Here is a 26380-nt window from a genome sequence, read left to right on the forward strand (position 1 = left end):
GAGAGGACAAAGAACACTGGCTCATGGGATTGTGGGATAATGTTGACAGACTCTCAGGGCCTGAGTCTGGGGAGGCTGCATTCACATTGCAAAACAATAGGGCTTGAGCCCTGGGTCCCGGCAAGACTTGGGCTCAAACCCACTCCCCTGGTGCGGTTCTTTAGGCCAGGCCTGAGACCGATAGATTTGCTTGTGGACAAAAGGGAATTTGGTCCGGCGCCTGGGTCTGAGCCCAGTCTTACTTTTCAGTGTAGGCAAACCCTCAGGTGCTTAGGGTCCGATTGTAAAGGTATTTAGGCATCTAATTTACATGAAAATGGGTCTTGGGCTCCTAAGTTACATAGACTTTTGAAAATGTTACCACTTATCTCCTTAGAAAGCATCCCTTGGCAAGGGTTAAAAGGAGTTGTGTTGGAAGCACAGCTCACCTACTCTTCTAAATGGGACAGTTCCCACTTGACTCCTTCTCCTAGGCTTCAAGCTGAGCTGCCCGCCCCTTCCTGGCCCTTCACTTGCAAGTGAAATGAGGATGCATCAGGCAAGAGAATCTGCAGGGGGAGTGACAGGAGGGGCTGGTGCCTGGCTTGGACAGTATATAGATTTCTAGGCCTTCCTGATATTGTGAAGAGCAGCACTGGCACCTGGTGGAAGAAGAATTGTCCAAGTTGAGTGTCCCCTAGCTGTCCCTACAGGTATATCTGTCCCCTTGCTGCTTCTGCCTACTCTCCAGGGGGATGGAGAAGGAAAGAGGCAGAGCCTGCTCACTCCAGTTCTTCCTCCCTCCAAGAGAAAAGAGGGACCCTACAGCCAGTTTCCCCTTCCCTAGCCAGAATCCAAGGGAAACATAATGGATCTGTGGGTTCCCTCTGTCCTCCTAGAATGGGTAATATGTGTGAGAGGAAATGAGCAGGGAGGTGGTTGGGAATGCAAAGATTGTCCTTCTTCACAGCACCACACTATCTAGGCATGTGCTTGCAGACACACACACACACACTTGACTAGCTATGTGCCTGTTTATGGCTATAGATTAGAGCTGGCTGGAAAACAACTATTCTGTGTTTCAAAATTTGTTTTCATTTCCAGGTAGAATGAAACTGACCTTTTGAAATTTTTTGCAAAAACATGTAAGAAACCCAGAAAAGAGCTGAGGGGTCAAACCAAAACATCTGGGGGAAAATATCCAGTTTGATTCAAACCAAAACAAATGTTTTTGTCAAATTGAAAAACTCCAGAAATGAAATTTTTGCTTCATTTAAAGTCACCAAAACTTTTCAGTTGACTCAAAATAATTTTTTTTCTAAGTTTTTCATTTTGATTCAGTCATTTTGGGTGATTTTCTCCCTTTTATGTGGGTGTGGGGTTTTTTTATACTGGCCAAATTTAAAGTGAAAAAGCTGTTTCCAGTTGAAAAGTCTAAATGAAATGTTTTGATTTTTTTAAACCAAATTTCCCCCCCCACTGAAACTATTTGCCAAATTATTGGACCCTGTGATGGGGTATCCACCCCATACAAGCCCTGAGCCAGTTCATATGGGTTAGATGTGGTTATAATTAGCCTTATAAGTTGCACCAGGGGAAAGCCAGGGCATGATAAGCACTAAATGAAAATGAAGCCCATCTGGGGGAGGAGCAGGGCTAGGTGTGTAAAGCCAGGAGGTGAGAGCACAGGGGAGGTTTGCAGTCACTATCTAGAGGGAAAGGAAGTTCACCGGGTTCAAGGAGGCATTCTGGGGGAGCGTAAGCCTTGAGTCCTACCCTGCATTAAGGAAATTGACAAAAGCCTGAGAGATGTGAAATAGCCATGGGGGATAGAGAATGGTTGAGTAATAAACCCAGAAATAGGCAAGGAAATAGAGAGGTGGAATATGAAGGAGCCCAGGGAAACAGAAACAGGGTCTGACACTGAACAGCTGTAGGTTGCCACTCAGAGGCTGGAACTCTGAGTAGCGGGTAGGCACGACTTCCCTTACCAGCCACTGGAAAAATGGTACTGGACTTAGACTTGGAACAGAAGACTGCCTGAGACCACATATGGACAGCTTCCCTGGTGGGATTTTGTAATCCCAGAAGTCGGGAAATATATAGTAACCTGGCCAGAGGGCCAAGTCAGGAAGAGGGAGCACCCAGCACTCTCTCCAGGAAGATTCAGGGATGCTTTCTTACCTGGCTTGGTGGTTCCCCATTAAGTCAGTGTCTCCTCCTGGTCTTTCTAGACCTCTTAGGACTGTCACGCTGATAGCTTGGCCTGAGCAGGGAGGGTGGTCAGGGCCTTCAACAGAGGGGCAGAGAAGGCCTGATAGATTGCGTCATGCTCCTCTTTTGGTCTACTTAAACCACTGCTCTTTGGAATGAGTTTTTCTGTGACTTTAAAATATTTTTTTATTAATTTAAAATTTATTTTTATAAAAAATGATTGTGATAATGCATTGAGACTTTAGTGATCTATCTATATTCATCTCTCCATCCTGAGAGGGATGGATGTGATCCAGGGAATTCAAAAATGTGCTGAAGAAGAAGAGTGTCCAAGCAATCTTCTCTGAGATCCTCCCTGCCCCATGAGTGAAGTGAGGCAGAAGATTCTGGAAGTGAATCGCTGGTTAGGTAAGTGGTGTAGGGTTTGGGTTTTGTGGAACATTGGTCCTCCCTCTATAGGGAGAGGAGGCTGTATAGTTTGGATTGCCTTCATTTCAGTAGAAAGGTAATCAATCTCTTGGAGGACAGGCTGGTTACACTAGTCAAGAGGGTTGTTAAACTAATAACAAAAAGGGAGGGTAAAAAGAGAGAAGATATGAGCACTCAGCACAAAACTGAGGTGTCTAGAACAAAATTAATCAATGAACAAAAGAACACGAAGAGAAGGAATTTTTGAATTGCCTATACACCAATGCTAGGAGCCTGGATAACAAACAAAAGGAATTGGAATTGTTCATTTATTAACAAAATATTCAGCCTATTTGGTATTACTGAAACCTGGTGGGAGAGTCATATGATTGGAATGTTAATATCAATGGTTATAACCGATATAGGAAGGATCGAGTCAGCAAAAGGGGAGGAAAAGTGACATTTGTGTTAACAGGCATTACCTGTTTCTGAGTCACTGATAACTGGGAAGCAAATTATCTTGAATGCTTGTGGATCAATGTCCTAACAGCCAGAACACAAGATGAGTTATTTGTTGGTGTCTGCTACAGACAACCAAATCACATTAGGGAACAGGGTGACCAGTTTCTTTTGTACCTATTTATAATGTGTGGGGGGATGTGTGAGTGATGATGGGAGACTTCAATTTGACTGACATATGAAATTTCTAAATATTATAGGTGACAATTTCCTAACTCAAAAAGTTAGGAGAATTCTATATTAGACCTTGTCTTGACAGAAGCTGAAGAACTGATCACGGGACTAAAAATTGATAGCTTAGGTACAAGTGGTAGTGACTTGATCACATTTATAATGCAAAAATTTAATACAGTCCAGAGCAGTTGTATAATTTCACAAAGCTGAAAACAAATATGAGCCAAATCAGCTGAGAGGAAGAATTTAATCAGATCATTGGGAATTTTTCAGAACACTTTACTAGATGCTCAAAAAGCCACAACTGAGGAAGAATGCTTTTTTTAGAAAACTGGTTTAGAAGGGAAGTGAAGGTAGCTATAAAAATTTATATATCCTATATATTCTATAAATATAGTAAGTGTAAGAAGGGGAAGTTGATAGTCAATAATATAAATCAGAAGCTAGGAATTGTAGTAAATTGATAAGGGCAGCAAAACCACCCGAGGAGAAATCTATGGCCAGCAGAGTTGAGAATAATAAGGAGTTTAAGTATATTAAGAACAAACAGAATCGTAACTATGTTCTATTATTAGGTAGAAATGGTAGAATTATCAACAATGACATAGAAAAGGCAGAAGAGTTTAGTAAATATCTGTCATGTATCTGGGGAAAAAACAGATGACGTAGCCCTATGCTATGATGATTATAAGTCTTTCCATTTCACTAGTATCTCAGAAGGATGCTAAATAGCAGTTACTCAAATTAGAACATTTTTAATCAGCAAGTCCAGAGAATTTGCAACTAAGAGTTCTAAAAGAGCTGGCTGGAGAGCTCTCTGGGCCATTAATGTTGATATTTCAATAAGTCTTGGAACACTGGAGAAGTTACAGAAGACTGGAAGAAAGCTAATTATGGGTTAATATTTTAAAAGAATAAATAGGATGACCTGGGTAATTATAGGCCTGCCAGTCTGGCATAATGGAACAGCTGATATGGGACCCATAAAGAATTAAAGGAGGGTAATATAATTAATGCCAATCAACATGGGAAATTATGGAAAATAGACCCTGTCAAACTAACTTGATTTTTTTAATGAGATTACAAGTTTAGTTGTAAGGTAATACTGTTGATCTAATATATTTAGACTTCTGTAAGGTGTTTGACTTGGTACTGCATGACATTTTGATAAAAAAATCTGAAATGATGTAAAATTAACAAGGCAGATATGGATTAAAAGCTGGCTAACTGATCAATCTCAAAATATAATTGTAAATGGGGAATCATCATCAAGTTGGTGAGTTTCTAGTGGGGTCCTGCAGGGGTAGGTTCTTGGCCCTTTGCTACTTAACATTTTTATCAATGACCTCAAAAAAACCATGGAAGTATCACAGATAAAGTTTGCAGATGACACAATGATTGGGGGAGTGTTAAATAATGAAGAGGACAGATAAGCTGGGCATAAGCAAACAATATGCATTGTGATGGGGCAAGGCCAGATGGCTACAGTAAAGTACTGAGAAACAGGTATGTTAGCCCCAGGCTAAACAAATCCCTCGTACCCTGGTAACCAAATGGCAGTTGCTCCATGTTAATCAAGGCGCCTGGAGCCAATTAAGATCTTTCTAGAAGGCAGTAGAGATAGCTACTTTAATTAGAACACCTGCAGCCAATCAAGGCAGACTAATCAGGGTACCTGGGTTTAAAAAGGAGCTCACTCCAGTCAGGCAGGGAGGAGCCAGAGGAGAAGGAGCGTGTGTGAGGAGCTGGGAGCAAGAAGGCAAGGAGCTGAGAGTGAGAGAGTGTACTGCTGGAGGATTGAGGAGGACAAGCGTTATCAGACACCAGGAGGAAGGTCCTGTGGTGAGGATAAAGAAGGTGTTTGGAGGAGGCTATGGGGAAGTAGCCCAGGGAGTTGTAGCTGTCATGCAGCTGTTACAGGAGGCAGTATAGACAGCTGTGATCCACAGGGCCCTGGGCTGGAACCCGGAGTAGAGGATGGGCCCAGGTTCCCCCCAAACCTCCCAACTCCTGATCAGACACAGACTGTGGGTTCCACAAGAAGGGAAGATCACTGAGGTGAACAAATCTGCCAATAAGCGCAGGATCCATCAAGGTAGAGGAGGAACTTTTGTCACAGCATTTTAATTGGCTACATGTAAATGTATCCATCCAGGAACAAAGAATTTAGGTCATACTTAAAGGATGAGAGAGACTATCCTGGGAAGCAGTGAGGCTGAAAAACTTTTTAAATCAAGACTGGCTGTTTGTTCTAAAAACTCTCCTATTGGACTTACTTTGGGAGAGTTCTGTGGCCAGTGTTACACAGAAGGTCAGACTGACTATGTGGTTCCTTCTAGCCCTTGAATGTATGAGTGTATGAAATAATAAAATACTCAATGTGCAGGGGAGTGATGTGTGCAGTTCTGGGAATGGGCAATTCCTCTGATGTTTACTCACAAGAAAGGGAAATATGCCCTGTTAATCTCACTGCTTAAACAGTGAACCCCTGTGCCTTTCTTCTCGGAATAGATGACCTCACAACTTCTTGACTTGCACCCATTGCCTATCTGTGACAAAAGGTGGTCCCACCTTGCCCAGTTTAATTAGCAGATCTTTGCCAACTCACAGCAATGAGAAAGTGAATGTGTCACCCACCTCATTATTCACACTTCGCTCAATGACCACTGACACAGGGCTTTTCCTCTTCCTTACTGATCTTACTCTCATGCAACTGACCCTTTCATTGCCTTTCTGCCATAGGCTCCTGATTCTTGCATAACCTACTGTCCCCCAGCACTAATGCAAATACTCACCCTTAGGTTCCATTTTGGGCAGTGCACCTGAGTTGGTGCTACTGTGATCCACTCCATAACTCCTTGGTTATGTCCTCAGGCAAGCTGTCTGTGTGCCAGATTCTTCTCACATCCTGTCAAATCTGATAGCAATTACTCATCCTGTGATACTAGGAAGAACACTCGCTTGTGGACATGAAACTGATTGATTAATCTGACCATTTCCCACTAGATGATATTGATGGCCATACCACAATTTCACGACAACTCATTGTTAAAACATAAGGTTCCAGTGCTGTGTGATCGCTAGGCCAGGATGTCATAGTGATCCTGAACCCTAAGATCCCCGTCTCATAATCAGAAAGAGGTGGCATGGTGCACTGGTGATTGCTTCCAGCTGACCATCTGCTGCTGCTAGCACCCGGAGAGGAGAGGAGGAGATGTATTGGCACTCAAGCATCATGGTGCCTCATCACCCCCACAGATCATATCACAATGTGAAAATGTGTAAGTGAAGGAGCAGGCATATGCTAGGAGCCATGCAATTCTTTCTTAATCATCAGTTGCAGAACACGTTATTGGTTGTCCAGGGGAAGGAGCCAACATTTCTTTTGGGAGGTGGGGGAAATGAGCAATAATTTGGTGGGGTCCAGGTCCAGTATAGTCTTAATCCATTCCTAGTATACTACATCATATAATATCCCACTACTCCCTGATTACAGTTCTTATCCTATTTTCTCTTTAATAATAATTCATTGCACTAATATAGCACCTCGCATTCAAGAGTATATGTTAGTAAATATTAACCCTTTTAATCCTTTTTCTTTCTGTATATTTGATTCATTTATATGTTAACTATTATTTAGGATCGTTAGGATATTAAAGTGTGTTGAATTCTAAGGTCCAGCACACTAGTCCTTGGCCGATAAATAACCCTATTCAGGAATTCTATGTGTTAGATTGTATATTATAATCCTGGATGCCTCTATGTTAATTGAACTCTAAATAGTCTGGGAAACCATTCCTTTAATATATATAATGCTTACATAAGCATATATTAACCTGGGAAACTGATAAGGGATAATTGTCACAACAGATAAGAAAGAATGATTATGGGAAGAAAGACCCACTGAAATGTGTTATCTTGAAGAACTGCTAGTCCTCTCAGCTCTAAATGATCATGCCTTCACACATAACTCAGGTAAACTTAAAATGTTTAGAAATAACATCAGAACATATGTTTCTTTTGGCAAAGAGATTTTCTTCCTTTGAAAACCCTATATAATGACACTGATATGAGAACTTAGTGGGGGAATGAATCTGCTGTGTCGCTTCAGTTACAGTGAAGAAGAGAGGCAGCTCTTTATCATATCACATAAAGGGGGAAATGCATCTATTTCAGTATTCTGTATAGTGTTCTACTAATCTCTGATAATCTTTGATCAAATAATTCCAATTAAGCCTGTTCAACAATCTTGCATCATCAATAATTCAGACACGCAAGACAAGAATCTTAATAAGGCAGGTTGTGTAAATACCGTTATCCATGTTTTACATGGGGGGAAATGAAGCACAGAGGTGAAGTGATTTGCCCAAGATTCCACGAGTCAGTAGCACAACCAGGAACCCAGGAGTCCTGATTTCCAATATCTTGCTCTAACTCATATTACCAAGGCCCCACATACTGCATAGGAAGCTAGACCTATATTTTTATAACAAAATTCCTGGATTTTGCAGCATTCTGCAGAAGCAGACTAAATATTCAGTTGCAGCTTAATTTTAATTAAAGGTTTATTTTTATTGATGTAAAAATGAAAGTGAATAATAGTGTGTACACCAGCCCCTGTGTTATGTATTTTATATTAAATTCACATGTTTGTTTCTCACATTTTCAGTGTCAAAGGTTTGGTTCTGACAGTGCATAACTCCTGTATGGAAGATGTCAGGGACAAAACTGCAGATGAAGTAGAAATCAGCTGGAGTTTTTGGAACCTGGGGAAGTGATAGAGGGAGTTTGGAACTCTAGTGTAAACACATTAGGTGGATTAACAGTGAAATAGTCAGTGCCGAAATGTAATGTCCAACATTAGGTTTCAGAGACAACAATCCATTGAGAAAAATGGGACAGTTCACATCCCTCGGAGCTGTTACCTCAGACTGCTGACAGACTTGGGTAGGCAATAGTGCATCACTTACATTTTATTCATATTTTCAAGTTATTCTTGGTAAATTTAAGGCCTTGAATTCTGGAGCACAAATTTGTGTCAAAGAATGAATGCTGTTCCCAGAGAATCATGCAATACGCAGGCCCCTTCCATAGCACATCTGATTTGTGCTGAGTCCATCTCTTGCCTTTATTCTAAGAGTTCTTGGCTTTCACATAGTCCTTATGATGAACATTGCAGCCACTTTAGCTGCCAGTCATCTGCTTTATAAATCAACAACACTGGTACTTGTATATTAGTACCCTGAGAGCTTTCACACATACCATATACTATAAATGAAACAAAATGGACATGCAATATACACGCTTGAAAATTCCACCTGCTCTGCAGTTATTTTGTACCCTGAAGGGTGAATTCCATAGAATAACATTGAGTTTCTATAAGAGAAAGCCACTCCGTCCCTGCACAACTGGAGAAATATTAGAGATCCAGGATTCTAGGTACAGGGCTATGGGCATCACTTTGAAGTGCTGCTATCCCCAAATGTGAGTCAAAAAAGTTAACTCCATGATTTTACTGTAAGCCTCTGCTGTGTATTGAAAAGGCTTCATCTCTCACTGTAACACCAGCCTATGCTTCTTGTTGTAGGTTCTTAATCCTCCTCCTCAGAAGGTGCCAAGGTCACCTTTGATGTGTGCTGCTTTGCCAGTTATTGCTCCTTGTGATGTGTGCATAGTTCAGTCTTTTGGGACTCACAGTTTTCATGTTCTGATTGTGTCAACATTTCTAAAAGAAGAGCCTTTTATTCACTCTGTACAGCCTGTCCAAATGCTGTGCTGACCATCCTGCCTGCTCTGGCCCAGCCTCCAGTGGAGCAGCATTATCCAGCCTGTCCATGGTGGACCAGCCAAGGTAGCCACTGACTACTCTTCCTGCTCTGTTGTGTGATGGCGCCTACAAACCCCATTCAGGGATCAAGGACTCTTTGCACTAGACACTGAACATACAAATAATACAAAGACAGTTCCTGCCCCTGAAAGCTCACAGTTTAGGATTATGAAAAGACAAAACAGGTGAAGGTAAAGGTAACAGTAAAGAGGCATCAGCCTCCTTCCTCCGCTCCCCCCCACCCCCGCCACAAATTAAATAGTTTTTATGGAGTGTTAGTAATTAGCAAATGCTAAACTCAAACCAGATGTGCTCCCCTCCACCAGCTAGTGGGTTCAGAATGTAGTTCCACACTGTTCAAGGTGACTTGGAAAGCAGGGTTGACGGGAGGACTCCAGCATCTGGCATCCAGTGGGCCTTTCTGGGGTTTCACTTTCCTACAGCTTAACACGTGCTGGACCCATAGTATCACTCAGAAGTGGGAATGGTTTCACCACATACTATGTTCACAGCCCAGATGCTTCTATCTTTTGGAAGGGAGAACAGCTGAGGGATTTTTATATCAGTGGCATGGAGTTCCTTATAATGCTTCCCTCTAATGTTTGGAGGGAATGAGATGAAGCTGCCTAAAGCAGAGCTGGGCAAAACTTGATATTTGTGTTTCGTGGGAAGTTCTGCAATTTGTTTTTGTTCTGATTCTGGACAAAATGAATAATCTTAATTTCCAATGAAATGGAAATTCCAGAACTTCATTTCAGAATCTCAAACACTGTGAAACAAACAGGGTTCTACTGTACTTTATCTGACCCTCTGTTATCCGGCTTTCCATATTAACCAAACAACCAGTATGCACAGGTCCAGACACAGGCAATCTCTTCTGTAATCACTAGATGGCGATGCAGCCTCACACTTTCCCATTCTCTGGCTTATCTTGAATTTTTGATTATCCAGTCTGGAGTCAAGTCTCAGATCATAGAATCATAGACTTTAAGGTCAAAAGGGATCATTATGATCATCTAGTCTGACCTCCTGCACAACACAGGCCACAGAATCTTACCCACCCACTCCTGTATCAAACCTGTGTCTGAACCATTGAAGTCCTCAAATCATGGTCCTCTTGATGCTCCAAAATGCTTATGAACCACTCTGTGCTTTGGTGCCAGTGATCCACATTCTGCTGGTGGAGCCTCCTTTCAGTCTGCTGCCACTCCTGTATTTTTTGATTTTCAATAAGAGATTGCTGCATGATTTCATGCAGCAGGTCCTTTTTGGTTCTTCGTGTACACTTCCTTATTCTTTGTAGTCTTTCGGCTGTTGATAACAAGGATGGCTGGGATCTCAAGGTTGCATCGGGCACCTCCTCTGCAGATGGAGGGAGTTTTGCTGTGACTAAAATTTACATAATTTGACCCACCACAGATTTGCTGCAGTGAAACGGGCAAGAAACATGTCAACTTAAGCCAGTCTCTCCCAGGCCTTACGGGGTTCATGGCTCCATGGCAATCCCACCATACTGACTTTTTCAGAATTGGGGATCCCAAGGCTTTCAAACTCTTAGGTCAGCTGGCTCACTGGGATGCCCAACTCTCAGAGCAGTGGGCTCACCAGACTGTGGGAATCAGGCAGCTGAGGGAGCCAGCCAGCCCAGGAGTCTGGAAGCCATGGAGTCCCTGGTGTCAGGGGTGGGGCTGCCCTGGAGCTGTGGATCCGGGAAGCCTATCCAAGAACTTCCAGACTTTTGACTCTGTAGCAGGGACCCTTGCAGCCCTGAGAGGTCTGACAGACTCCCAGGGCTTCAGGCTGCCTGCTCCAGAGGCAGGAGCCTAGACCTCAAGACACTTGGCTGGAGTGGGGGCCTCTAGGGATGTCTGGCTTTGTGGTAAGGAGCCTAGAAACCCTGGGAGCCACAGCTGAGTTAGGAGCCTGGGTTGTAGCGCATGCAGGGCTTCCAGCTACATGGCTGAGAACCCGGAAGCCCTGAGAGTCCCAGCTAGTGCTGTCAGGCAAGTTTGATCCCTGGGCTGAAGGAGTCAGGCAGCTGGGGGAGCCAACTGGCTCAGGAGTCTGAAAGTCCAAGCGTCCCTGGCCTTGGGGCAGTCTGTATGGCTGGGGTCCCCCAGAGCCATGGACACCAGAAGCCTTGGATTCCTGAATCCAAGGCAGTCCTTCAGCCAGGATTCCAATAAACCATGCAGGTGAACTTGCAGGAAACCAGGCAGCTTTCAACAAAAACCTGGCAGAAGATTCATCAAAAGTGACACATTTCTGCAAAATGTTTTGCTTTCAATGAGTTGGCGTTTTCCAAAGGAAAACTGTTCTGCTGGAAAATTTCTGACAAGTTAAAGTCTGAACCTTCTGTGCCTGGCAATCTGCAGGGAACTTTGGTTCCAGGACTTCTATATAGGCCTTGCTGATTGTACTGCTCTTTGTGTTCTTCTGGTACCATGGCTCCTTAGAATGTGTGTTGGCATTGGATTCACCCCATCCATACACTGTGGCTGAGCAGTAGATGCTGCAGAAGGTCTCTGATGGAATTAATGGGTTCATCAGCATGAACTCCCATGTGGCTTTCTGAGTGGGAGTTTGCAAGACGCAGAAGATGCAGCTGCAAACTGCGCTACTCTATGGCTCTACCTCCAAAAACCTGTCAGGTAGGAGGATTCCCTCTGCTTGAGAAAAAGGGAAGTATGACCCACCGGTTCCCTCTCCTCTTTTCCCTGGGCTGATTGTTAATCCTTCACTTCCCTCTGAGCCAGTTAATGGTGGGAACATCCAGCCCTTCCTGTGGGTTTCTCAAATAACTTTGGTCCTGGAAAAACACTTAGTGGCCTTGGCACTGAAAATGAGTGGGTTTGGGAAAAGAACTGATCAGAATAGAATTACAATCCACATGTCAATTTTGACTTGAACAAATTCATATTCTTGTTCAATGTGATAGTTCTTTAATTTCCAGAGGGATGTAAAACATGAGTAAGCCACTGCTGAACACTCCTTTCTGATTAAGTAGAAACTGCATCCCAAATATTATTACTAAATAAGGCTCTTTGTTTGAGTTTCAGTCCATAAAGTACAACCAAATGACTTTTATGGTGCTATCTAAACATTTGGTCTGGTTAATGTCTAACTACACGTATTTTTAATATTTTTAATAATTAAATTATTCCGGGAGAAGCTACTGATCTTGGGCCAAATGCTGATCTCAGTTACACCAACAATTAGCATAACTGTATTGCTCAACTTTGTCATGTGCTGTAAGCGTTTGTGATGCTGTTTACTTGCTCTTCCATCTATCCACCAAGAGGTGGCAGCGTCTGAACTAGTTTCTTCTCACAGATTTTAAGTAAAAGGCAGCCTGAGCAGCTCCTCCAGTTTATTTTTACTCTCTAAACAAGTTGGATTCCCACCCCGGTGATTTAAAGCTCACTTCTCAGAATAAAGACAATAGGGGAGAGAGGCCAATCTCTGGAGCCCAGAGAAATACAAGAATGGATTTCACATCAATACATGAAATAACTAGGATAACTTCACAGTCGATATATCATGGAATAGCTGTCAGAAAGGGCTAAGAGTCAAATATAATTTTAATTTAAAATCAAAAGTGAAGAAAACCTAATTGAATTCCACTACGTCAGGTTTGGGGCACTGCTGCCTCCTGCAACCATTTTTTGGAACTATACAAAACTGTAACTGGTTAAATAATGAGACAAACTAATTAAGCCTCCTAACAGTACTGTAAAGTAAGAATTAAATGCATTTAGCAGTTTGGGAATAGGAAGCAGAGACTACACATAGTTTTTGGACTGGAATAACAATTTCAGCTATAAGTGTGATTTTCTTCCAACATAGTTATACTGGTACAAACCCTATCGTGAAGACAGTTATATCAGTATAAGGGTGTCTTATAGTGATATATCTTACTGTGTTTCTGCTGTGGAAATAAGCTATCCCAGTATAGTTAAAGCAGAATAACTTTTGTGTGTAGACAAGGCCTAATTACTTTACCCAAAGTTCTGGCACAAGTCAGGCAGAGTTAAAAATCTTACCCAGGTGTCTTCATTCCCAGTCTTCTCCTTTAACTGCTATCTATCATTTTTTTTCATATTACTTTCAACTACGTCTTAATATAAAGCACCATGATCAGTAAGATTTCACAATGGTCTGGGTATGAAAAGTGATTTATAGCTACAATGGAAAGCAAATATTCAAAAGTATTTACCACGGCACTCTTCCAGTAATACTGGCCATTTTGTGGATGCTTTCAGTGGATCGTAATTTTTATTTAATAGTGCTTTCTATAGGGCCTGGCAAATTATATTTAGTTGCACAGCAGAATTACTGAAAAAAATGATGTTTCTTACATTTATATAGCACCTTTCATCTCACAGGGCAGAGTGAAAAACTACACACAAAGATTACTTTATCCGCCCATGAGCTAAAATATAGCAGTTATTTAATAGCTCTCACCTATCTGATAGCTTAAGTTTTTGTACTGCTACCCATCACCATAATATCTGAGCACTTTCCATGTAAAATTGATTAGAAGTAGCCAAGTCCCTAGTGGACTTCCTGGAGTCTGTGGCTTTTCTCCCTTTTCAGGGTAAAATAATTCTGCTTGGAATAAGGTTTTTTTGTTTGTTAGTTTGAGGGTTGATTTGTTGATGAGTTTGTCTTCTGGGTTTTAAACATTTTTCTTGGGGGAGGGACAGATAGGAGTGCAGGAGCTGTGAATGCAATACTGTGCAGCAGTACAGGACAGGGTGTGAAGAAGAAACCAATTGAAAAGGCAAGGGGTGTTTAGGAAGGAAGAGATCTTTTATATGTGAGGTCCGCATTACATCTCACATAAAAGACAGCATCTCTAGTAGCACAGGATCTGTTAGCACTGAGCTGCACCATTGTTATGATGCTAATTCACAGACAGAACGACAGTCCCCAACACCACTGGAGTCCTCACACCACTTCTTGAAGCTCCTGAGGCTTTCCACTGAGGTCTCACGTCATAGCACTGAGGCAGACTGTAACAGGGTAGTTTGCCTATGGGCTGGAGAATCTGGGGCTAAGCCAGCCCTGATTACAAGATGAGCCCCATCTGCGAGGAGTCAGGTGATTCAAATATAAAAAGCAGCAGGAAGTTGTAGAGGGCACATGTATGTTTCCGTGAGGGAACTGTAGCAAAAAAGCATCTCCTGTGGTGGTCCCTGAGGAAGGGATAGCGCCTCAGGCAGGAGGCACTATACTGAGTTCAAGGCTGGATAGAAGATTTCCTTTGTGTTTGCTTTTGGTAACCTTAATTTAATTTTAAAAATTGTGTGTAGCTTTGTTTAAGGAGCCCTGAAAGAGAAAACAGGGGCAGGACACTGCAGAGGCTGCCCTGGCCACAAGGGGGTGGTGGCAGCCATGGCATTACACAGACCAACACTACTTGCTTGAGATACGATAAGATCCAGATACAAGGTGATATTACTATAGGTCTTGAAGATATTAAAAGGGCTCCAAGAAAAGAGTTTCTTAGCCAGCTGATGAAGAAAAGTGTTTTGTTTCCCCCCCGGATCTACAGTGTAACCAAGCCTGACACCTCTTGGGTTGGGTTAGCTATCGTGCCCACAATGGCTTTTTACAGCTTTGTTCTAGTCCCATTCAGTGTGTGTCGGGGGGGGGATGCAAACCCTATCAGAGTTGGCTGTGCGCCTAAGCCAGTATCCCATTCCTGCTCAACCTTCTCCTTAGGTTAATTCCCTCTTAAGTCCTCAACAGTGGTGAAACAACTTAAATTGTGAGTAGTGAGTAGTGACTAGCGCTGGTTGGGAATTTTCCATTAAAATGTTTTTTTCAATAGAAAATGAAGTTTTTGCAATATCAAAATTTTCTGCAGGAAAGTTGATTTTGCCATTTTTCCACTGGGAAAATAAAAATGAAATATTTAATTTTTAGCCAGGTCAACTTGAATTGAAATGTTTAATTTCAGACAGTTTAACTTTAATTTATGTTCACCTGAGCTATTGTGGTGCCTCATGGAGTGGTAGTTCAGGTGCTTCATGACCCTATTCTCCTCTGTGGGCTGACTTCCCCAGCTGGAATACATCTCCTACAACACAGCAGTGTCTCCTCTCTGGTTGAACCACCATAGTGCATCATGGGATATGTAGTCTGTCTGAGCTATAGAAGAGAATGGGTCCATAAGGCACCTGAATTACCACTTCATAAGGTACCAGAAGGCCCCATGGCTGCTGGCATGAACATAGATTGATGCTGAACCAAACCAAAATGAAATGTTTCATTTAATTCAACAGATGAAAACGAAATGTTTCCTTTCAACTGATAATGAAATGTTTTGACATTTTGGAATTGAATTTTTTTTAAAGTTCAATTTCACTGAAAAATGCAATCATTTGATATTTTGGGATGAACATAAGCTTGAAATATCTGAATTTCCCATGAGAGAGAAATAATGATTTCTGATCAGCGGTAGTAATGACTGACTTAAACTTCCACAGAACAAACCAGATACTGGTATTTATATTCCTGAAGATCATAATTGTGATGCAACAATATTTTTAAAGTAGGCCAAACTGTGGGCATAAAAACCCTAACAATTATACCCTTTTAATCTCTTCCTAGAAGCAATAAGGCTTTTGATATTATTTCTATCTTAAATATTAAGGAGGAAGCAAATTACAGTCAATCATGTGAATACAATAGATCAACATAATTGTCTCAGACCAATATTCAGTCAGATTGTCACAAACTACTCAAAAGCAAGTGCTATTTAAGGAAATAAATAAATAAGACTCTTTATACTACTACTGCTGCTGTATGGTGTGTCATCGACTCTCCATCTTTGCCAATTTAATTAGCAAATTTAATCCCCAGTCCTTCAAATAATTAAGCATAGAAGTAGTCATGGATACTTGCATAAAGTGTGTAACTGCAGGACTGGGGCCTCAGTTGGTTCTATCACTTGTGTAATTTTACATATTTTTTACAACATCTCAGCTTCCAAAACTTTCCACCAGGTGATTAGATAACAGATCTTTTAAATGTTATCCTCTGAAAAGACTATAAATAGGGACATACCTGCAGCTCCCATTAACTTGAATGAAGTTGCACCATAGCTGAATTTGGTCAGAAGAAGCAGATATATTGATTAATAAGATGGCCTTTTATCAGAACACTTTTCTTACCATACTTGCTATATATCTTTGTTTCATCTAATACTCCCACCTTAAATAAGGACATGTTTGTGGCCAGATGCAGGCAACAAGTACCATTCACTGAGGGGAGAATTCCTCCCCTAACACTTCTTTAACATTCTTCTTCCTTCATTCAAGGGTCCATGAGTCCATTATCAAGTGTATTTATTCTCAGTCTAGAAACACCACCATGTACATATCTATCAGTCACAGGATTCCTCATTCAGTAAAACACCTCATTGATAGAGTGTTTTAACACTATCTCCAACTGATTTCAGACAGTTTCAACTCTGAAATATTTCTGTGTAAAGTGTGTTCAGTTTTTCTGTAGTGTGCCACTGTTTTGACAGCCCAGCTGAAATTACAGGTGTGCTGCCATTAAACAGAATATACCTGAGAGATATTATATTCCTAAAAGCATTTTACTCCACAGTCTTTCTCAGCTTAAAGATGCCAAATGGGTCCCAGAAAATGAAATTAAAATGAAGGCTCCAGTTCAGTAAAGAACTTCAGCACATGCTTATATTTCAGCATGTGAGTGGTCAAACTAATTATGTGCTTAAAGTTAGGCATGTGCTTAAATGCCTTGCTGAATCAAGGCCTTGGGGGGATACTTTCTTCAATACTAATGGGAATTGTTTTGCTAGGTCCTCCTACAGTATTTTGTAAATAGAGGGGAGGTGTGTAATGCACAATGGATGTGCCCTGTTTTCAATATGAATAAAATCCAATTCACCATCGCCCTCCACCTTGTGCAGTCATTTACACCTGTGCAGTATGAGTCCAAAATACCCTCAAAAATCAGAATTCTAGATTTTTTACACAGTTTTGGGAGTCACTTCACACTGATGTAAATAGCTACACAACGTGCAATGGCAATGGTGAATTGGCTCAGTCTTTGTGTGTGGTTTTCATATTGGTGAAAGATACCATTGTACTTGTCAGTCCTGTAGACTAGAGTCCTGTATTTAATCACCACATAACAGGTACAGAGCGCACAGCATAAACATTCCCTAAAATGCTCTTTCCCCCTGAATTGAAGGAACCAGCATAAGGAATATGAGGGGAATTTGATTCCCATTGAGCCTGTGAAAAAGGGGAGCAGTTGGCTCCTATAGTGATGGTGGATTTTGTGATGTGGACTCAGACCACCATTCAACACTCCATAGCAAGCATAAATGGCTGCTTCTCTGCAGAGGTGCTGGAACAATTTGTATAGTGGAAGGGCTCAGAGCCATTGAACCAAACTGTAGTAGTTGGCATCCTTCAGTCTCTAGAGATCATGGGTATGCGCCCCTGAGGGGTATAGAATTTACTCAGTTGGTTTTATGGCAGCTGCGAACATGGCTGAAGAACTTGAGAGAGACAATCTCTGCCACATCTCCCACATTTAAAGGTAATGTTTTAACACTTTGGGCTCCGCCTTCTGTGAGCTCTTTTCTCCTCTACTAACCTGGACTGCTTCCTCTCGTAACTCTGGAGACCTTTGTTCAGCTCGTTTCCAAAGGCTGCACTCTTGAGTGTGATCTTCCCAGTTGTCCACATCCATGTCCATTTCTTTGAAGTCTCACTTGCACCCATCCTTGAAACGCAACTTTGTGTGTCATTTGGGTCTTTTTCTAGATGCCTGTTCGCCATAGAGGATGTCCTTTGGGATGTGCCCATCATTCATTCAGTATACCTGCCCACACCCGTTCATAGTTTTTGATCTTGCTGGAGGGTGCTTTCTCAACTCCTTGGCATATTATGTTAGTCTTTTTTAGGCTTATAGTAAGCCTGAAGTCTTGGCTAGCTTTGGAAAAACTGTCCGTTACACTTTGAAAATGAGCTTCTGTGTGGGTTGTCACTGTTGCGTCATCAGCAAAGAGGAGATGTTGGATAAGGGCCTCCCTAGTCTTGGTTTTAGATCTGAGTCTTACAAGATTGAATAGATTCCATCAGATCTTGTGTGCAAGTAGATTCCCTCAGTTGAGGGACCAAAAGCTTGTTTCAATAGCAGGGAGAAGAAGATCTCAAACAGAGTTGGGGCAAGTACACAACCTTGCTTAATTCCACTATGAATCTGGAAAGCCTCAGACACTAAGCTGTCATACATGTTTTCATGGAAGGATCGAATCATGCGTAAGAGCTTGGGGGGACATCCAATCTTTTCTAGAAGCGCAAATAGCCCAATTCTACTGACAAAGTCAAAAACCTTTCTGAGATCGATGAAGGCTATGTAGAGGGGCTTTTCTTGTTCTCTGCATTTCTCTTGTAGTTATCTCAGTGAGAAGATCGTGTCTATAGTACACCTTTCAGCTCTGAAGCCACACTATGATTCAGGATAGACTCTGTCTGCAAAGGTCTGAAGTCTGTTCACGACAACTTGGGCAAAGGCTTTCCCGTAATACTAAGAAGGGAAATGCCACGATAGTTGTTACAGTCACTCCTGTCACCCTTGTTTTTATAGAGTGATGAGTTGGCATGTCTTATTTCTTGTGGTACTTCACCTTCTTTTCAGCATAGGCAGGGCAACCCATGAAGATGTTGCAGTAGAATAGGTTTCCGCATTTTTTGACCTTGGATGGTAAGCAGTCTTTTCCGGGGGGCCTTTCCATTGGGGAGGCCACCAATGGCAAGGCTAAGCTCCTCGACAGTCAGTTTATCATTGATTTTGTTTATAACAGGCAGCTGTTGATGACTGCAACCATAACAATATTTTCATGAGAGTAAAGCTCAGAGTAGTGTTCTAAACCGTGATCATTCTGCTTGGTCTCTGATTGTTTCCCCTGTTGTTGATTTCAATGGGACTATCTTCTTTGAAGTTGGTCCCAAGGCTTTCTTGATCCCATCATACATGTTTCTGATATTGCCTGTATCAGCTGCTAGTTGGATGCTTTCACATAAGTGCAGCCAATAGTCATTGGCGCAGCATCGAGCAGTTTGTTGTACCTTGGTTCTTGCCACTCTCAACGCTTGTAAAGTTTTTTTCATTTGGGTCTCTCTTGTAGTTGGTTTGGGCTGTGCATTTGGCCTCTGTGACTGGAATATGTGTCAAACCAGTTGGTCTTATTTTCCTTCTTCCCAAAGACTGCCAGAACTGCATCGTAGATTGTATTCTTCAGTTGTTCTTGGCACAATCACTGGGGTCAAGGGCTTGTTGTAGTATGTTCTTGTACTGCTGTGACTTTTCTTGGTCCGCTATGGCACTGAGGTTAATATAAGGACATCCTTTAAATCTGTGTATTTTCTTTGGTTTAAGTCTGAGGCCTGGTCTACCCTACGCGTTTATACCGATTTTAGCAGCGTTAAACCGATTTAACGCTGCAGCCGTCCACACAACGAGGTCCTTTATATTGATATAAAGGTCTCTTTAAGCCGAGTTCTGTACTCCTCCCCAATGAGAGGAGTAGCGCTGAAATCGGTATTACCATATCGGATTAGGGTTAGTGTGGCCGCAAATCGACGGTATTGGCCTCTGAGCAGTATCCCACAGTGCACTACTGTGACCGCTCTGGACAGCAATCTGAACTCGGATGCACTTGCCAGGTAGACAGGGAAAAGCCCGCGAACTTTTGAATTTATTTCCTGTTTGCCCAGCGTGGAGAGCTCACCAGCACAGGTCCAATGCAGTATCCTGAGAATCGAAAAGAGCTCCACATGGACTGCCTGGAGGTACTGGATTCTGATCGCTATATGGGGAGAGGATTCTGTGCTAACGAACTCCGTTCTAAAAGACAACATGAAAAAACATTTGAAAAATTTCCAAGGCATGATGGAGAAAGGCACACGACCGGGATAGTGCATGCAGAGGAAAGTTAGAGCTCCAGACAAGCCATACCGAATAACCAAAGAGCAAATGTGAGGTCGGCGTCAGGGCCAAAACATGCCGCTTTCACGCTGAGCGGCAGCGAATTTCAGGAGAGTCGCCACCACTGAACCCACCCCTGTCCGTGGATCTCCAAGGGGGACCCGTGGTGGAACTCAGCCCATGGCTGAGTGCATCTGGGCAGATGGGGAGATGAGGAGGAGGAAGAAGGAGAACAGGAGCTTTCAGAAGCACACAGCACTCTGTTCTCCCCACAGTCGGGAGGCTGATTATTCACCCAAACGGAATTACGCTCCCACGCCTCCAAGGCACCTAGCCGCAATGAAGCCATGGAAAGTGACCCTGGTGAGTGTAACTTTTGTAAATAATAAACAATGGTTTAAAAGACCAAGTATTTTAATGATTGATTTGCCTGAGGACTATGGGAGCATCGTGGGCCAGACAAAGTGTATTAGAATAAGTATTTTAAACATGTCTGGGGATGAAGTGGAAATCCTCCAGGGACATCTCCATGAAGCGCTCCATGGATGGGTACGCGAAGGGAAGCCTTTGGCACGAAAGGTTCTGGGCAAGGTAGCCTGTCTTGCCGTTCCACCAGGTAAGGAGCCACTTTACACGCCTATGACATGTAGCAAGTTGAGTCTGTATCATGCATGACAAAGCCTGCGCATATGTGTCCCAGTGATTGCTGGCATAACGCAACTATCGCTTTCTTCTTTCTCGCTGTGTTATCCTCAGCAAGTGTAATTGGTTCAGGTCAACGCTGGTTGAAATTTCAGGAATTTGATTAAGGACCAGAGATGGCCAGTCCTACTGGGCGTTTTCCCATTGCTTAACAGAAATCCTCTTCTTGCAGGTAGCCAAGCGGGGAGAAGGGAGGTAGGAATGGTGCTGAGCTTTTTCATAATTGGCTAGCAGGGATCTTTTCCACTACCAGCCACGCAGCAGCGGGCGGGAAGGGGATGATTAGCAAGTGATCTTCCATGATACAGCCACGTGGGGGTGTGAGGCTAAAGATGTTTACATGCGATTGCGTTAGACTTCCCAGCAATTGAGCGTGCGTTTCTGCTGTGCATGTTAACAGGAATATAAAGCAGCACTGAACAGGATTGTTTGACATTTTGGAAAGGGTAGGGTCACTGTACTATATGAGGCTACAGACTAGGGCCGAAAGACAATGGCCTTGCCATGGGCCGCATGGCACTGGATTCTGATGCCCCGGACCTGCGTCTGTGAGATCTCTAACACCCAGAGCCTCAGGCCTCAATTTGATTAAGATGGCCCCAACAAGATCTGCGGGACGCCTTGTAGTGAAGATCACATGTCGCGTATGTAAGGTGGATAGTGTTGTTCACGCGTGAAGAGTATAACAAATTGTCCTGTAAAAATGTATCTTTTTAAATTACCTTCTCTCCCTTTTTTCCTCCCTCAGCAGCTGCAATTTTTTCAAGCCTCGCCGACTCCCTCCCGAAGCTTATCATGATAAGGCTGCAGAAAAAAAAGACGCAAGACGAAATATTGTTCTCGGTAATCATGGAGTTGACCCGACATTGAACGGCTCATCTAATGAGTGTGAAGGCGTATGGTAGCAATTTACAGGGAAAGTGTAGTAACGTGAGCTCCGAGGGCACAACGAACGGTGAGGATAGGAGAAATGCTTCGAGATGGAGAGGTGAACGGCAGGAAGATCAGCTAGTGGCGAGATGCAACGCTGGGCATGCTGTTGTGATCAACTGACATCCTCCCGTCTGGTGGAGCTTCAGGAAAAAGCGATGCAGGGTCACAGGAGTGCCGCTGCAAACCCTGTGTACCAACTTCACACCTCCATATTCGGCATATTTCCTCGCCCCGACCTGTAAGCACGCATGGGAGGAAGGTTTTGTGCACCTGCCCACTCCACTTCGTGACAGCCCAACCAAAGATTGTCATTACTTTGAAAAAAAAAAAACAAAATTTTTTTAGTGACCCTTTTCCTTCCCTCCTATTCCTCCGTCCCAAACATACCCGGGCTACTTGTCAGTTCTCTCCTCTTTTTTATAATGACTATTTAATAAAGAATACATGATTTTTAAACGATAGTGACTTTATTTACTCAAGCAACTGTAGCGAAGAGGGGAAGAGTAGGTTGCTTACAGTGGGAATTTGAGTCACCTCAAGGGGGAGGGATCATACAAGGGGAACAAACACATAGTACCCGTACCCTTGGCCGTGTGCAATCGTATTTCAACTTCTCTGATGCCACACCACGTCATAATGTGTCTCTTCTAATCGCCCTGTGGTGTCTGGCTGGTGCGAATCAGTGGCCAGGCATTTGCCTCAGCTCCCACCCGCCCCATAAAGGTCTCCGCCTTACTCTCACAGAGATGTGCGAGCCACACTCGCAAGCCAATAACAATCGGCTTAGTTTGGCTGAGGTTGAGCGAGTCAGTACAGTCACAGCACCCCCTTATCTATCCAAGCAATTCTCACCATTCATGCACTTGCTCAGCCTGTAGTTGAACAGCTCCTGGACTACTAGTCCAGGCTTGCCTTGCTGTATGGCTTCATGAGCTGGGCATCATGGGGTAAGCTGATCACCCAGGTAACTACAGGCATATTTCAACATCCCCAACTGTTGTTTTTCTCGCGTTCTGGGAAGTAATTCCCTGCTGCAGCCATTTAAACAGCGTAGTGTTCCTAAAGACGCGAGCATCAGAACCCTTCCTGGCATCCAGTAGGTGTTGGTGGAAATGTCCTTGTGATCTACCAGTTGCTTGCCCCATGGAACCGTACCCTTGCCGATTTATGTTACTGGGGCTGCCCCGGTGCTGCCGGGTGCCACAGATTTTTAGGGATATGGGAGTTCCATTCTATCGTCCTCTACTCAGTCTAGTGGAATCCACATCAGCCAGACAGCCAATGCACTAATGCACCTGCACTTCCCGCAGAGTCACAAACCTTTCCCCCGCTCCGCGCTCTCAATGATTGCTTCGCGTTACTTGCATCACAGCAGCCTCACAGTAGATTTTCCCACTCCAAATTGATTCCCGACTGACCGGTAGCTGTCAGGCATTGCAAGCTTCCAGAGGGCTATTGCCACTCGCTTCTCAACTGTGAGGGTGGCTCTCATCTTGGTATTATGGTGTTTCAGGGCAGGGGAAAGCAAGTCACAAAGTTCCATGAAAGTGCCCTTATGCATGGAATCGTCCCAAACCTGCAAAACTATGCGGTCCCACCAGTCTGTGCTTGTTTCCCGGGCCCAAAATCGATGTTCAATGGCTAGAACCAGCCCCATTACCAGCAGGATCTCCAAAGCGCAGGGGCCCGCAGTTTGAGAGAATTCTGTGTCTATGTCCTCATCATTCTTGTCGCCGCTCTGCCGTAGCCGCCTCCTCCTTGCCTGGCTTTGCAGGTCCTGGTTCAGCACAGACTGCACAAGAATGCGCGAGGTGTTTACAACGTCCACGATTGTGATCTTGATCTGAGCAGGGTCCATGCTTGCTGTGCTATGGCGTTTGCACAATTCACCCAGGAAAATAGGTGCGAAACGGTTGTCTGCTGCTTTCACGGAGGGAGGGGTGAGGCTGTACCCAGAACCACCCGCGACAATGTTTTTTGCCCCATCAGGCACTGGGATCTCAACCCAGAATTCCAAGGGGTGGGGGAGACTGCGGGAACTATGGGATAACTACGGGATAGCTACTCACAGTGCAACACTCCGGAAATCGACGCTAGCCTCAGTACATGGACTCACACCACCAAATTAATGTGCTTAGTGTGGCCGCGTGCACACTTTATATAATCTGTTTTACAAAACCAATTTATGTAAAATTGGAATAACCCCGTAGTGTAGACATAGCCTGAGCTTGTTGCATACCAGAGAGTGGGCTGTGTTGCAAACAGTACTTTGATAACTGCGGGTAATGAGTATGGTGTTAAGGTTGGTATGCCTTATGATAAGATCCAGTTGGTGCCAGTGGCCAGATCTGGGAGGTTTCCAAGACACTTTGTGTTGCAACTTTGTCTGGAAGAATGAGTTTGTTACACAGAGGTTGTAATAGGAATAAAATCTAGAAGTCTCTGACCATTTCCATTAATCTTACCAGTTTCCTGTTGACCAAGACATTTGGTCCATACTTCCCCCTTGCATTAAAGTGCCTTAGCAGGAAAACATATTTGTGCTTTGGAATCTTGCTGATGGTGATGTTCAACTGCTTGTAGAACTGGTCGTTGATGCCAGAAGATGAGGAGATGGGATATACACACTCACAAGATTAACTAGGCCTTCAGATGTGAACAAATATAGTGCCAAAATGCTCTCTGATCCATTTGTAGGTGGCTCAATCATCTCCAGAAATGAGTTCTTGATAGAAAATCCCACTCTCTGCTCTCGTGTTTCTTCAGTGTTTTTCCCGTGCCAGAAAAAATGTGTAGTCTTTTTCTCTGAGAGATCCGCTTGATGGTAGCTGTGTTTCTTGAAGGGATGCGATATCCACATTGAGTCATTTCAGCTCATCATTGATCATGGCAGTTTTATGTGCATCGTTGATCTGTTGAAAGTCCTCAGATACTCCAATTGTCACAGTGCGAACATTCCATCACCCTGTCTTTAAGGGTATTTTCTTTCTTTTATCTGGTTTGCCTGGTGCGTTGGTTACTCTAAGCTCCAAGTACCTATCCAGTTTTATAGAAGGCAGTGGTTATCCAGTGAGATACAATGATCTCTCCCACCATTGGGGTTCAACGCTGCACCAGTTGAGTAAAGAGCTTAGAACCAGTGACTGCTGCCTCCCGTGTTGTGTCGATGCTTGAAGCAAAGCTGGAGTACCTCTTCAGGGCGCAAGCCTGAGCAGATGATATGGAGGCCCTGAGCAGAACCATAACTAGGTATTTTTGAGCCCAAGGCAAGAATATAAAATTGCGCCCTCCCCCAGGGCCGGCTCAGTGGCAGCAATTCGGCGGTGGGTCCCTCAGTCCCTCTCGGAGGGAAGGGCCTGCCGCCAAATAATGAATAAAGCGGCGGCGGTGGTAGAGCCTGTGATTTTAGGGGGTCTAACTCATGATTTTTGACTGCTTGGGCTGATAATGTTGCTTCCAAGATGATCTTTGGTTCCAGTCCAGTTCCAATCCAGAGAGGGACTCACAGGTTAAGAGAGGAGGTAGATGCTGGTTATCAGTAGTGACACTAGGGATCAGGATGTGTCCTGAGAATGCTGGGAGTTCAGGTCTGCAGGGCAGGATCAGGGGTGGCAGTTTGTAGAAATTTTGGTGGTGCCGAGAACCTGACCCCACCCAAACTCCACCCTTGCACCCGCCCAAGGCTCTGGGAGAGAATTTGGGTGAGGGAGGAGGTCTGGGGTGCAGGCCCTACGCTGGGGCAGGGGATTGGGGTGCAGGCTCTGGGAGGGAGTTTGGGGATGGGAGGGGTGCGGAGGGATGGGGTGCAGGGGTGAGGGTTGTGGCTGCAGATGAGGGGTTTGGAGTGTGGGAGGGGCTCAGGGTGAGAGTAGGGGTGAGGGCTCTGGCTGGGGCCGCGAATAGGAGGTTTGGGGTGTGGGAGGGGCTCAGGGCTGGGAAAGAAGTTTGGGGTGTGGGGGGTGACGGCTCTGGCTGGGACTGGGGATAAGGTGTTTGGGGTGTGGGAGAGGCTCAGGGCTGGGGCAGAGGGTCGGGATGTGCGGGGGATAAGGGCTCTGGCTGGAACTGGGCGTAAGGTGTTTGGGGTGCTGGAGGGGCTCAGGGATTGGGCAGAGAGTTGAGGGTGTGGTGAGGGGGTGAAAGCTCTGACTGAGGGTATGGGCTCTGGGGTGAGGCAGGGCTGGGGATGAGTATGAGGTGCAGGCAGGCTGCTCCGGGACTCCCCCCAGCCCTTTCCCTGCCTGCAGCAACAAGCTCTGAGGGAGGAGCCCCCTTTCCTGCCCCACCCCCAGCAGCACACTCACCCCCACCACTGTCACTGCATGTGCTCCTAGAGCCTCTCTCAGGTCCAGGAATCTCCCTCGCCTCCCCCGTGGTGGGTGCCAGGGAGCACTGCGTGCGCCTAATCCCCTGCTGTTGTCCCTGACTGTAGCCTCACGGAGGGGTGAGGGATGGGGCAAGGAGGAGGGGTCTGTGCTGGTGGAGGGTCCTGCCAGAAAAGAGAAGAGTTTGAGGTAGAAGGGCAGGCTCAGAGACAGTCTGAGGGGGAGCAAGTCAGGGTCGGGGGACACTCAGGGGAAGCACAGGGGGGCAGCAGGTGGGGCTGAGGGGGATCACCCAGGTTATAAATATCTCTGTGCCAGC

This window comes from Chelonoidis abingdonii, chromosome 1 (genome assembly GCF_003597395.2).
Source record: "Chelonoidis abingdonii isolate Lonesome George chromosome 1, CheloAbing_2.0, whole genome shotgun sequence".
NCBI lineage: Eukaryota > Metazoa > Chordata > Testudines > Testudinidae > Chelonoidis > Chelonoidis abingdonii.